Here is a 14,821-nt window from a genome sequence, read left to right as displayed (position 1 = left end):
GGGGGACCAAGTACATAAAGCCCACCCCTGGTACCTCAGAGAGGCCGAATTGACACATTTTGTGTCCGACCGCGGGAACCAGCCGAGGCGGACGCTTTTCGGCGCAAGAGCCGTTGGCACTTAGAAAATATTCGTTAATCTTGAACGGACCTCCAGGGGAAGAGGCCGAATTTTCACTTGTTCTGGCCGACATCGGGAACCAGCCGAGGCGGACGCTTTTCGGCGCAAGAGCCGTTGGCACTTAGAAAATATTCGTTAATCTTGAACGGACCTCCAGGGGAAGAGGCCGAATTTTCACTTGTTCTGGCCGACATCGGGAACCAGCCGAGTCGGACGCTTTACGGCGGAGCAGCCGTTGGCACTTAGAAAATATTCGCCAAACTCGACCGGACTTCCAGGGGAAGAGGCCGAATTGTCACTTGTTCTGCCCGACATCGGGAACCAGCCGAGTCGGACACTTTAAGGCGGAGCAGCCGTTGGCACTTAGAAAATATTCCCCAAACTTGAACGGACCTCCAGGGGAAGAGGCCGAATTTTCACCTGTTCTGGCCGACATCGGGAACCAGCCGAGTCGGACGCTTTAAGGCGGAGCAGCCGTTGGCACTTAGAAAATATTCGTTAAACTTGAAAGGACCTCCAGGGGAAGAGGCCGAATTGTCACTTGTTCTGGCCGACATCGGGAACCAGCCGAGTCGGACGCTTTAAGGCGGAGCAGCCGTTGGCACTTAGAAAATATTCGTTAAACTTGAAAGGACCTCCAGGGGAAGAGGCCGAATTGTCACTTGTTCTGGCCGACATCGGGAACCAGCCGAGTCGGACGCTTTAAGGCGGAGCAGCCGTTGGCACTTAGGAAATATTTGCCTTAACTCGGCCGGACTTCCAGGGGAAGAGGCCGAATTTTCACTTGTTCTGGCCGACATCGGGAACCAGCCGAGTCGGACGCTTTACGGCGGAGCAGCCGTTGGCACTTAGAAAATATTCGTTAAACTTCAACTGACCTCCAGGGGAAGAGGCCGAATTTCCACTTGTTCTGGCCGACATCGGGAACCAGCCGAGTCGGACGCTTTACGGCGGAGCAGCCGTTGGCACTTAGAAAATATTCGCCGAACTCGGCCGGACTTCCAGGGGAAGAGGCCGGATTTTCACTTGTTCTGGCCGACATCGGGAACCAGCCGAGTCGGACTCTTTACGGCGGAGCAGCCGTTGGCACTTAGGAAATATTTGCCAAAATGTTCCGGACCTCCAGGGGAAGAGGCCGAATATTCACTTGTTCTGGCCGACATCGGGAACCAGCCGAGTCGGACACTTTACGGCGGAGCAGCCGTTGGCACTTAGGAAATATTCGTTAAACTTCAACTGACCTCCAGGGGAAGAGGCCGAATTTCCACTTGTTCTGGCCGACATCGGGAACCAGCCGAGTCGGACGCTTTACGGCGGAGCAGCCGTTGGCACTTAGAAAATATTCGCCGAACTTGGCCGGACTTCCAGGGGAAGAGGCCGGATTTTCACTTGTTCTGGCCGACATCGGGAACCAGCCGAGTCGGACACTTTACGGCGGAGCAGCCGTTGGCACTTAGAAAATATTCGTTAATCTTGAACGGACCTCCAGGGGAAGAGGCCGAATATTCACTTGTTCTGGCCGACATCGGGAACCAGCCGAGTCGGACTCTTTACGGCGGAACAGCCGTTGGCACTTAGGAAATATTCGCCGAACTCGGCCGGACTTCCAGGGGAAGAGGCCGAATTTTCACTTGTTCTGGCCGACATCGGGAACCAGCCGAGTCGGACTCTTTACGGCGGAGCAGCCGTTGGCACTTAGGAAATATTTGCCAAAATGTTCCGGACCTCCAGGGGAAGAGGCCGAATATTCACTTGTTCTGGCCGACATCGGGAACCAGCCGAGTCGGACACTTTACGGCGGAGCAGCCGTTGGCACTTAGGAAATATTCGTTAAACTTCAACTGACCTCCAGGGGAAGAGGCCGAATTTTCACTTGTTCTGGCCGACATCGGGAACCAGCCGAGTCGGTCTCTTTACGGCGGAGCAGCCGTTGGCACTTAGGAAATATTCGCCGAACTTGGCCGGACCTCCAGGGGAAGAGGCCGAATTTTCACTTGTTCTGGCCGACCGGGGGAACCAGCCGAGGCGGACACTTTACGGCGGAGCAGCCGTTGGCACTTAGAAAATATTCGCCAAAATGTTCCGGACCTCCAGGGAAAGAGGCCGAATTTTCGCTCGTTCGGGCCGACCGGGAGAACCGGCCGAGGCGGACACTTTACGGCGGTTGAGCCGTTGGCACTTAGAAATTATTCAGACTTCCATCAAACACACATCGGCCTTTTGCCGTCACTGCCCGGGATGGGCACCGTGGTAGCTCGGACAGTTCGTGTGACAGCTTCCGCTGGCACTTAGACAATTTTTAAAATGAAAATAAACAGTTCTGCACATACGTGCCGACTATATTTTGCGAAAGGGGGGTAAAGTGATGAGTACACTAAGTGGGGGGACCAAGTACATAAAGCCCACCCCTGGTACCTCAGAGAGGCCGAATTGACACATTTTGTGTCCGACCGCGGGAACCAGCCGAGGCGGACGCTTTTCGGCGCAAGAGCCGTTGGCACTTAGAAAATATTCGTTAATCTTGAACGGACCTCCAGGGGAAGAGGCCGAATTTTCACTTGTTCTGGCCGACATCGGGAACCAGCCGAGGCGGACGCTTTTCGGCGCAAGAGCCGTTGGCACTTAGAAAATATTCGTTAATCTTGAACGGACCTCCAGGGGAAGAGGCCGAATTTTCACTTGTTCTGGCCGACATCGGGAACCAGCCGAGTCGGACGCTTTACGGCGGAGCAGCCGTTGGCACTTAGAAAATATTCGTTAATCTTGAACGGACCTCCAGGGGAAGAGGCCGAATTTTCACTTGTTCTGGCCGACATCGGGAACCAGCCGAGTCGGACGCTTTACGGCGGAGCAGCCGTTGGCACTTTGAAAATATTCGTTAAACTTCAACTGACCTCCAGGGGAAGAGGCCGAGTTTCCACTTGTTCTGGCCGACATCGGGAACCAGCCGAGTCGGACACCTTACGGCGGAAGAGCCGATGGCACTTAGAAAATATTCGTTAAACTTGAACGGACCTCCAGGGGAAGAGGCCGAATTTTCGCTTGTTCAGGCCGACCGGAGGAACCGGCCGAGTCGGACACCTTACGGCGGAAGAGCCGATGGCACTTAGAAAATATTCGTTAAACTTGACAGGACCTCCAGGGGAAGAGGCCGAATTTTCGCTCGTTCAGGCCGACCGGAGGAACCGGCCGAGTCGGACACCTTACGGCGGAAGAGCCGATGGCACTTAGAAAATATTCGTTAAACTTGACAGGACCTCCAGGGGAAGAGGCCGAATTTTCGCTCGTTCAGGCCGACCGGAGGAACCGGCCGAGTCGGACACATTACGGCGGAAGAGCCGATGGCACTTAGAAAATATTCGTTAAACTTGACAGGACCTCCAGGGGAAGAGGCCGAATTTTCGCTCGTTCAGGCCGACCGGAGGAACCGGCCGGGTCGGACACCTTACGGCGGAAGAGCCGATGGCACTTAGAAAATATTCGCCAAAATGTTCCGGACCTCCAGGGGAAGAGGCCGAATTTTCACTTGTTCAGGCCGACCGGAGGAACCGGCCGGGTCGGACACGTTACGGCGGAACAGCCGTTGGCACTTAGAAAATATTCGTCAAAGTCGTCCGGACCTCCAGGGGAAGAGGCCGAATTTTCGCTCGTTCGGGCCGACCGGAGGAACCGGCCGGGTCGGACACGTTACGGCGCAACAGCCGTTCGCACTTAGAAAATATTCGCCAAAGTCGTCCGGACCTCCAGGGGAAGAGGCCGAATTTTCGCTCGTTCGGGCCGACCGGAGGAACCAGCCGGGTCGGACACTTTACGGCGCAACAGCCGTTGGCACTTTGAAAATATTCGCCAAAATGTTCCGGACCTCCAGGGGAAGAGGCCGAATTTTCGCTCGTTCGGGCCGACCGGAGGAACCGGCCGGGTCGGACACGTTACGGCGCAACAGCCGTTGGCACTTTGAAAATATTCGCCAAAATGTTCCGGACCTCCAGGGGAAGAGGCCGAATTTTCGCTCGTTCGGGCCGACCGGAGGAACCGGCCGGGTCGGACACGTTACGGCGCAACAGCCGTTGGCACTTTGAAAATATTCGCCAAAATGTTCCGGACCTCCAGGGGAAGAGGCCGAATTTTCGCTCGTTCGGGCCGACCGGAGGAACCGGCCGGGTCGGACACGTTACGGCGCAACAGCCGTTGGCACTTTGAAAATATTCGCCAAAATGTTCCGGACCTCCAGGGGAAGAGGCCGAATTTTCGCTCGTTCGGGCCGACCGGAGGAACCGGCCGAGTCGGACACCTTACGGCGGAAGAGCCGATGGCACTTAGAAAATATTCGTTAAACTTGACAGGACCTCCAGGGGAAGAGGCCGAATTTTCGCTCGTTCGGGCCGACCGGAGGAACCAGCCGGGTCGGACACGTTACGGCGCAACAGCCGTTCGCACTTAGAAAATATTCGTTAAACTTGACAGGACCTCCAGAGGAAGAGGCCGAATTTTTGCTCGTTCAGGCCGACCGGAGGAACCGGCCGAGTCGGACACCTTACGGCGGAAGAGCCGATGGCACTTTGAAAATATTCGCCAAAATGTTCCGGACCTCCAGGGGAAGAGGCCGAATTTTCGCTCGTTCGGGCCGACCGGAGGAACCGGCCGGGTCGGACACGTTACGGCGGAACAGCCGTTGGCACTTTGAAAATATTCGCCAAAATGTTCCGGACCTCCAGGGGAAGAGGCCGAATTTTCGCTCGTTCGGGGCGACCGGAGGAACCAGCCGGGTCGGACACTTTACGGCGCAACAGCCGTTGGCACTTAGAAAATATTCGCCAAAATGTTCCGGACCTCCAGGGGAAGAGGCCGAATTTTCGCTCGTTCGGGCCGACCGGAGGAACCAGCCGGGTCGGACACTTTACGGCGGAACAGCCGTTGGCACTTTGAAAATATTCGCCAAAATGTTCCGGACCTCCAGGGGAAGAGGCCGAATTTTCGCTCGTTCGGGCCGACCGGAGGAACCAGCCGGGTCGGACACGTTACGGCGCAACAGCCGTTGGCACTTTGAAAATATTCGCCAAAATGTTCCGGACCTCCAGGGGAAGAGGCCGAATTTTCGCTCGTTCGGGCCGACCGGAGGAACCAGCCGGGTCGGACACGTTACGGCGGAACAGCCGTTGGCACTTTGAAAATATTCGCCAAAATGTTCCGGACCTCCAGGGGAAGAGGCCGAATTTTCGCTTGTTCAAGCCGACCGGAGGAACCAGCCGGGTCGGACACGTTACGGCGCAACAGCCGTTGGCACTTTGAAAATATTCGCCAAAATGTTCCGGACCTCCAGGGGAAGAGGCCGAATTTTCGCTCGTTCTGGCCGACCGGGAGAACCAGCCGGGTCGGACACGTTACGGCGCAACAGCCGTTGGCACTTAGAAAATATTCGCCAAAGTCGTCCGGACCTCCAGGGGAAGAGGCCGAATTTTCGCTCGTTCGGGCCGACCGGAGGAACCAGCCGGGTCGGACACTTTACGGCGGAACAGCCGTTGGCACTTTGAAAATATTCGCCAAAATGTTCCGGACCTCCAGGGGAAGAGGCCGAATTTTCGCTCGTTCGGGCCGACCGGAGGAACCAGCCGAGGCGGACACTTTACGGCGGTTGAGCCGTTGGCACTTAGAAATTATTCAGACTTCCATCAAACACACATCGGCCTTTTGCCGTCACTGCCCGGGATGGGCACCGTGGTAGCTCGGACAGTTCGTGTGACAGCTTCCGCTGGCACTTAGAAAATTTTTAAAATGAAAATAAACAGTTCTGCACATACGTGCCGACTATATTTTGCGAAAGGGGGGTAAAGTGATGAGTACACTAAGTGGGGGGACCAAGTACATAAAGCCTACCCCTGGTACCTCAGAGAGGCCGAATTTTCGAATTCTGAGGCCGAGCTGGGGAACCAGACGAGGCGGACACTTTTCCGAGAGAGAGCCGATGGCACTTAGAAAATTTTCGGCTAAGTCGGCAGGACTTCCAGAGCGAGAGGCCGAATATTCGTCAACTGTGGCCGACCGGGGAACCAGCGAAGGCGGATAGGCGGTCACGGAGGTCCCGCCGGCTGGTCCGCGGGCCAATTTGGGTCCCGTAATTTAGCGGTCGCGGTCCGGAATCCACGCCGGCCGGGGAACCAGCGCAAGCGGATAGGCGGTCACGGAGGTCCCGCCGGCTGGTCCGCGGGCCAATTTGGGTCCCGTAATTTAGCGGTCGCGGTCCGGAATCCACGCCGGCCGGGGAACCAGCGCAGGCGGATAGGCGGTCACGGAGGTCCCGCCGGCTGGTCCGCGGGCCAATTTTGGTCCCGTAAGTGAGCGGCCGCGGCCCGGAATACACGCCGACCGGGGAACCAGCGAAGGCGGATAGGCGGTCACGGAGGTCCCGCCGGCTGGTCCGCGGGCCAATTGGGGTCCCGTAAATTAGCGGTCGCGGCCCGGAATTCGCGCCGGCCGGGGAACCAGCGCAGGCGCATAGGCGGTCACGGAGGTCCCGCCGGCTGGTCCGCGGGCCAATCGGGGTCCCGTAAGTTAGCGGTCGCGGCCCGGAATTCGCGCCGGCCGGGGAACCAGCGCAGGCGGATAGGCGGTCACGGAGGTCCCGCCGGCTGGTCCGCGGGCCAATCGGGGTCCCGTAAGTTAGCGGTCGCGGCCCGGAATTCGCGCCGGCCGGGGAACCAGCGCAGGCGGATAGGCGGTCACGGAGGTCCCGCCGGCTGGTCCGCGGGCCAATCGGGGTCCCGTAAGTTAGCGGTCGCGGCCCGGAATTCGCGCCGGCCGGGGAACCAGCGCGGGCGGATAGGCGGTCACGGAGGTCCCGCCGGCTGGTCCGCGGGGGGAACTGCGCCCTCTGGCGGACACGCCATTGTAAATGAATGGGGTTTGGCACTTAGTGCATTTTTCGCCGAAGCCGACGAGCGCTCCGGGCGAGGAGGCCGGATTCTCGCCATCCGTGGCCGGCCGGGGAACCGGCCAAGGCGGATAGGCGGTCACGGGGGTCCCGCCGGCTGGTCCGCGGGCCAATTGGGGTCCCGTAAGTTAGCGGTCGCGGCCCGGAATCCGCGCCGGCCAGCAGCCACCGGGAGGCGGGTAGGCTGTCACGGAGGTCCCGCCAGCTGGTCCGCGGGCCAATTAGGGTCCCGTAAGTGAGCGGTCGCGGCCCGGAATCCACGCCGGCCAGCAGCCACCGCCAGGCGGGTAGGCTGTCACGGAGGTCCCGCCAGCTGGTCCGCGGGCCATTTAGGGTCCCGTAAGTAAGCGGTCGCGGCCCGGAATGCACGCCGGCCAGGAGGCACCGGCAGGCGGATAGGCTGTCACGGAGGTCCCGCCAGCTGGTCCGCGGGCCATTTAGGGTCCCGTAAGTTAGCGGTCGCGGCCCGGAATGCACGCCGGCCAGCAGCCACCGGCAGGCGGATAGGCTGTCACGGAGGTCCCGCCAGCTGGTCCGCGGGCCATTTAGGGTCCCGTAAGTTAGCGGTCGCGGCCCGGAATCCACGCCGGCCAGGAGGCACCGGCAGGCGGATAGGCGGTCACGGAGGTCCCGCCGGCTGGTCGGCTGGCCAATTACCTCCAGCCGAGCGGATATGAACTTTATAAGCACCTTGGACGAAGCCTTATTCGACTTCCAGCACCTCGGCTTAGCATTTTCCACGGCCCGCTGATCTTACAGAAGACGTCCAGCCGGTTCTCCGGGTGCTTTCCTCATCACGTTTTAAGCCGGCCGAGGCTTCCAGCACCTCGGCCGGGCCTTTCCCACGGCCCGCTGAGCTTCCAGGGGACCTCCAGCCGGTTCTCCCGGTGCCTCGCGCCTCGCTTTGCGAGCCGGCCGAGGCTTCCGGCACCCCGGCTAAGCTTTCTCCACGGCCCGCTGAGCTTCCGAGGGACCTCCAGCCGGTTCTCCCGGTGCCTCGCGCCTCGCTTTGTGAGCCGGCCGAGGCTTCCAGCACCCCGGCTAAGCTTTCTCCACGGCCCGCTGAGCTTCCAGGGGACCTCCAGCCGGTTCTCCCGGTGCCTCGCGCCTCGCTTTGTGAGACGGCCGAGGCTTCCAGCACCTCGGCTGAGCGTTTCCCACGGCCCGCTGAGCTTCCAGGGGACCTCCAGCCGGTTCTCCGCGCGCTTTCCTCCTCACTTTTAAGCCGGCCGAGGCTTCCAGCACCTCGGCCGAGCGTTTCCCACGGCCCGCTGAGCTTCCAGGGGACCTCCAGCCGGTTCTCCCGGTGCCTCGCGCCTCGCTTTGCGAGCCGGCCGAGGCTTCCAGCACCTCGGCTGAGCGTTTTCGGCGGCCCGTTGCTCTCCCGGAGGTCGCAACGGGGAGTTACCTCCCTCTCGCGGACACGGCGAGTAAATACACCGCCTCTCGCACTTGGCGCACACTCACTCGCATTGCTACGCCTCCCGTGGCACTTTAAGCGGCCGAACGGCGGGAGTAACTGCGACTCTCCTAAGGTATGCTCACTTGACTATTTATTCATGTATTTATTTATTTTTGACGGTTCGCGGAGGCGATGACGCTCCGCGCGGGTAAACGGCGGGAGTAACTGTGACTCTCTTAAGGTAGGCTCACTTGACATTTATTTATTCATGTATTTATTTATTTTTGACGGTTCGCGGAGGCGATGACGCTCCGCGCGGGTAAACGGCGGGAGTAACTGTGACTCTCTTAAGGTAGGCTCACTTGACATTTATTTATTTATGTATTTATTTATTTTTGACGGTTCGCGGAGGCGATGACGCTCCGCGCGGGTAAACGGCGGGAGTAACTGTGACTCTCTTAAGGTAGGCTCACTTGACATTTATTTTGGCGGTTCGCGGAGGCGCCGGGAGGCCGTGCGCGCGCGCGCAGAGCGGCCGAATAACGCTCCGCCGGCCCCGGGTGATTACCGAGAGGCTCCCCGGCCTCGCGGAGCTCCGACGCTCCTCCGCGGGACCTCCGGCGGCCGGCGCGCTCGCGCACCACCCCCCGGCACCGCCGGGAGGCCGTGCGCGCGCGCGCAGAGCGGCCGAATAACGCTCCGCCGGCCCCGGGTGATTACCGAGAGGCTCCCCGGCCTCGCGGAGCTCCGACGCTCCTCCGCGGGACCTCCGGCGGCCGGCGCGCTCGCGCACCACCCCCCGGCACCGCCGGGAGGCCGTGCGCGCGCGCGCAGAGCGGCCGAATAACGCTCCGCCGGCCCCGGGTGATTACCGAGAGGCTCCCCGGCCTCGCGGAGCTCCGACGCTCCTCCGCGGGACCTCCGGCGGCCGGCGCGCTCGCGCACCACCCCCCGGCACCGCCGGGAGGCCGTGCTCGCGCGCCAAGTGGCCGAAAATAGCTCCAAGCCCAGCGGATCGGCTGCTTGGAAGCACCGCGCCGTCCGGCTCCACCTGGTACCTCGCACGGCTCTCATCTCCCCCCCGCACGGACTTCCGAGCGCTCGGGGAGACGCTCGGAAGCTGCCCGTGCCGTCGCGGCGGGGAATTGCCTCCCTCTGGCGGACGCGGCGAGTAAAAACACCACCTCTCGCACTTTGCGCACACTTACTTGCGTGGGTCCGCTTCCGATGACACTTTGAGCGGCCGAACGGCGGGAGTAACTACGACTCTCTTAAGGTAGGCTCACTTGACATTTATTCATGTATTTATTTATTTTTGACGGTTCGCGGAGGCGATGACGCTCCGCGCGGGTAAACGGCGGGAGTAGCTGTGACTCTCTTAAGGTAGCCTGACTCGACGTCTTTTTCAACGGTGGCTGGAGGACCCAGGCGGTTCTCGGGGGTGCGTCGCTCCTCACTTTTGACGCCCGAGGAGGCTCCCGGCACCTCGGCTACGCGTTTTCGGCGGCCCGCTGAGCTTCCAGAAGACCTCCAGCCGGTTCTCCCGGTGCTTTCCTCCTCACGTTTTAAGCCGGCCGAGGCTTCCGGCACCCCGGCTGAGCTTTTTCCCACGGCCCGCTGAGCTTCCAGGGGACCTCCGGCCGGTTCTCCGCGCGCTTTCCTCCTCACTTTTAAGCCGGCCGAGGCTCCAGGCACCTCGGCTAAGCGTTTTGAACGGCCCGCTGAGCTTCCAGGGGACCTCCAGCCGGTTCTCCGCGCGCCCCCCTCCCAACTTTTTAAGCCGGCCGAGGCTCCAGGCACCCCGGCCAAGCCTTTCCCACGGCCCGCTGAGCTTCCAGGGGACATCCAGCCGGTTCTCCGCGCGCCCCCCTCCTAACTCGACGCCCGAGGAGGCTCCAGGCACCCCGGCTGAGCCTTTTCGGCGGCCCGCTGATCTCCCGGAGGTCGCAACGGGGAATTGCCTCCCTCTCGCGGACACGGCGCGTAAATGCACCGCCTCTCGCACTTGGCGCACACTCACTCGCATCGCTACGCCTCCCGCGGCACTTTAAGCGACCGGGACCACCGCGAGCGCGGGCGATGACTAAGAGGCTCCCCGGCCGGCCTCGCGGAGCTCCGACGCTCCCCCGCGGGACTTCCGGCGGCCGGCCGGAGCCTCGGCACGGCTGCCGCACTCCCTAATAACACCCCGCGGGCCCCCGCGAGCCGAACGCTCGCTGCCGCGGGCGACCCGTGGTACCCCACGTGCCGAGGCGGACGCGTGACGGCGCGGGAGCCCTCGGCACTATATCACGGTCACGCATGTAGTCAAATCGTGTAAAATCACCGTTAGTTTATTCACAATATACGTAATAATTAAATACATATCAACACCGCGTATATTATTAATAAACATATGTATGTATTTATTTAATAATTAAATAAATATTAACATCGCGTATAATCATGCGGGCTCCGGGGGAAGGGGCCGATTTTTCGCCGTTCGTGGCCGACCGGGGAACCGGCGAAGGCGGACGCATCGCGGCGCGAGAGCCGTTGGCACTTTGGAAAAAAATAAAATAAAATTCGCCGACCGGGCTCCGGGGAAGAGGCCGATTTTTCGCCGTTCGTGGCCGACTTGGGAACCGGCGAAGGCGGACGCATCGCGGCGCGAGAGCCGTTGGCACTTTGAAAAAAAAAAAAAAAAAAAAAAAAAAATTCGCCCACCGGGCTCCGGGGGAAGAGGCCGGCTTTTCGCCGTTCGCGGCCGACCGGGGAACCGGCGAAGGCGGACGCGCTCTCCAACGAGCCCCGCCGGCCGGAGGAAGTGCGCCCTCTGGCGGACACGCCGTTGTAAATGAATGGGGTTTGGCACTTAGTGCATTTTTCGCCCAAGTCGAAGCGCGCTCCGGGCGAGGAGGCCGGATTCTCGCCACCCGTGGCCGGCCGGGGAACCGGCCAAGGCGGATAGGCTTTCACGGAGGTCCCGCCGGCTGGTCCGCGGGCCGATTAGGGTCCCGCGAGTGAGCGGTGGCGGTCCGGAATCCAGGCCGGCCAGGAGGCACCGCCAGGCGGATAGGCTTTCACGGAGGTCCCGCCGGCTGGTCCGCGGGCCGATTAGGGTCCCGCGAGTGAGCGGTGGCGGTCCGGAATCCAGGCCGGCCAGGAGGCACCGCCAGGCGGATAGGCTTTCACGGAGGTCCCGCCGGCTGGTCCGCGGGCCGATTAGGGTCCCGCGAGTGAGCGGTGGCGGTCCGGAATCCAGGCCGGCCAGGAGGCACCGCCAGGCGGATAGGCTTTCACGGAGGACCCGCCGGCTGGTCCGCGGGCCGTTTAGGGTCCCGCGAGTGAGCGGTCGCGGTCCGGAATCCAGGCCGGCCAGGAGGCACCGCCAGGCGGATAGGCTTTCACGGAGGACCCGCCGGCTGGTCCGCGGGCCGATTAGGGTCCCGCGAGTGAGCGGTGGCGGTCCGGAATCCAGGCCGGCCAGGAGGCACCGCCAGGCGGATACACTCTCTAACGAGCCCCGCCGGCTGGTCCGCCGGGGGAAGTGCGCCCTCTGGCGGACACGCCGTTGTAAATGAATGGGGTTTGGCACTTAGTGCATTTTTCGACCAGCGGCAACGCAGGCTGACGGGCGGCCGCTTCCGCGGGCCGGCACTACTCTACGGAGGCGCTAGCCGCCTCCGGTGGGGGCCGTGTGATCTCGCTGGATGCCCGAGGACCTTCCGCCAGGCCCGGCCCCAGCTTTTGCGCGCGCCCGGTCCTATTACCTGGTGGAAGCTGGAGGCCGGGGCTCGGCAGCTCGCTGCCCGGGGGACCTTCCGCGAGGCCCGGCCGCAGCTTTTACGCACGGCCGCTGCTATTCTCTGGCTCCGGCTTCGTCCCGGAGGGTGCTTGGGGAACGGCGGCGCACACCGCGAACGGCCGGTGGCGGTCGGCTGGTGGCGGTCGGGGGTGGCGCTTGGGGATGGCGCTTGGGGATGGTGGCGGTCGGCTGGTGGCGGTCGGCTGGTGGCGGTCGCCTTGTGGCGGTCGGGGGTGGCGCTTGGGGATGGTGGCTGTCGCCTTGTGGCGGTCGCCTTGTGGCGGTCGGGGGGTGGCGGTCGGGGATGGCGCTTGGGGATGGTGGCGGTCGGCTGGTGGCGGTCGGCTGGTGGCGGTCGGGGGTGGCGCTTGGGGATGGTGGCTGTCGCCTTGTGGCGGTCGGCTGGTGGCGGTCGGCTGGTGGCGGTCGGGGGTGGCGCTTGGGGATGGTGGCTGTCGCCTTGTGGCGGTCGGCTGGTGGCGGTCGCCTTGTGGCGGTCGGGGGGTGGCGGTCGGGGATGGCGCTTGGGGATGGTGGCTGTCACCTTGTGGCGGTCGGCTGGTGGCGGTCGGCTGGTGGCGGTCGCCTTGTGGCGGTCGGGGGGTGGCGGTCGGGGATGGCGCTTGGGGATGGTGGCGGTCGGCTGGTGGCGGTCGGCTGGTGGCGGTCGGCTGGTGGCGGTCGGGGGTGGCGCTTGGCGATGGTGGCTGTCGCCTTGTGGCGGTCGCCTTGTGGCGGTCGGGGGGTGGCGGTCGGGGATGGCGCTTGGGGATGGTGGCGGTCGGCTGGTGGCGGTCGGCTGGTGGCGGTCGGCTGGTGGCGGTCGGGGGTGGCGCTTGGCGATGGTGGCTGTCGCCTTGTGGCGGTCGCCTTGTGGCGGTCGGGGGGTGGCGGTCGGGGATGGCGCTTGGGGATGGTGGCGGTCGGCTGGTGGCGGTCGGCTGGTGGCGGTCGGGGGTGGCGCTTGGGGATGGTGGCTGTCGCCTTGTGGCGGTCGGCTGGTGGCGGTCGCCTTGTGGCGGTCGGGGGGTGGCGGTCGGGGATGGCGCTTGGGGATGGTGGCTGTCGCCTTGTGGCGGTCGGCTGGTGGCGGTCGCCTTGTGGCGGTCGGGGGTGGCGCTTGGGGATGGTGGCTGTCGCCTTGTGGCGGTCGGCTGGTGGCGGTCGCCTTGTGGCGGTCGGGGGGTGGCGGTCGGGGATGGCGCTTGGGGATGGTGGCTGTCGCCTTGTGGCGGTCGGCTGGTGGCGGTCGCCTTGTGGCGGTCGGGGGGTGGCGGTCGGGGATGGCGCTTGGGGATGGTGGCTGTCGCCTTGTGGCGGTCGGCTGGTGGCGGTCGCCTTGTGGCGGTCGGGGGTGGCGCTTGGGGATGGTGGCTGTCGCCTTGTGGCGGTCGGCTGGTGGCGGTCGCCTTGTGGCGGTCGGGGGGTGGCGGTCGGGGATGGCGCTTGGGGATGGTGGCTGTCGCCTTGTGGCGGTCGGCTGGTGGCGGTCGCCTTGTGGCGGTCGGGGGTGGCGCTTGGGGATGGTGGCTGTCGCCTTGTGGCGGTCGGCGGTGGTGGTTTGGGACCGGCGTCCGGCGCAAAGTGCGTGTTGCGCGGGCCGGAGAAAATTTAGGCCAGGGGCCCGCCGCTGGAGAATTTTTTAGGTACCAGGGGTGGATTTTTTTTGTCACCGCAGGAGGGGGACGTTGCCTCCGTCCGTGTCCGACGGAAAGTGCGTGTTGCGCGGGCCGGAGAAAGTTTAGGCCAGGGGCCCGCCGCTGGAGAAATTTTTAGGTACCAGGGGTGGATTTTTTTTGTCACCGCAGGAGGGGGACGTTGCCTCCGTCGGTGTCCGGCGGAAAGTGCGTGTTGCGCGGCCCGGAGAAAGTTTAGGCCAGGGGCCCGCCGCTGGAGAAATTTTTAGGTACCAGGGGTGGATTTTTTTTGTCACCGCAGGAGGGGGACGTTGCCTCCGTCGGTGTCCGGCGGAAAGTGCGTGTTGCGCGGCCCGGAGAAAGTTTAGGCCCGGGGCCCGCCGCTGGAGGAATTTTTAGGTACCAGGAGCGGATGTACTTACTTCCACAGCGCCCGCGCGCTCCCGGCCGGTGTCCGAGGATGCTGCCTCATCCCCGGACGCGCCTGTTACGCACGCCCGCTGTCATCCTCCGGAGACTGAGTTCCACTTAGTGGAGGCTAAGTTCCACTTGGGGGAGGCTGCCTACTCCCGGCTGACGCCCGAGGATGCTGCCTCATCCCCGGACGCGCCTCTTACGCACGCCCGGTGTCATCCTCCGATCACTAAGTTCCACTTGGAGGCTCACAAGACGGGAGCGGACGCACACCCACGCCCGGCCAGAGTGACCGAGAGGCGGACATACGTTATCTTACGCGCGCCCGCTAACATTCTCCAGAGACTAAGTTAAACTAAGGGGAGGCTGCCTACTCCCGCCTGCCGCCCGAGGATGCTGCCTCATCCCCGGACGAGCCTCTTACGCACGCCCGCTGTCATCCTCCGACGACTAAGTTCCGCTTGCGGGAGGCTGCCTCCTCCCGCCCGCCGTCCGGGGATGCTGCCTCATCCCCGGGCGAGCCTCTTCCGCAC

This window comes from Syngnathus scovelli, unplaced genomic scaffold (assembly GCF_024217435.2).
Source record: "Syngnathus scovelli strain Florida unplaced genomic scaffold, RoL_Ssco_1.2 HiC_scaffold_262, whole genome shotgun sequence".
NCBI lineage: Eukaryota > Metazoa > Chordata > Actinopteri > Syngnathiformes > Syngnathidae > Syngnathus > Syngnathus scovelli.
The sequence above is the reverse complement of the archived record's forward strand: the minus strand, read 5'-3'. Positions refer to the sequence as shown.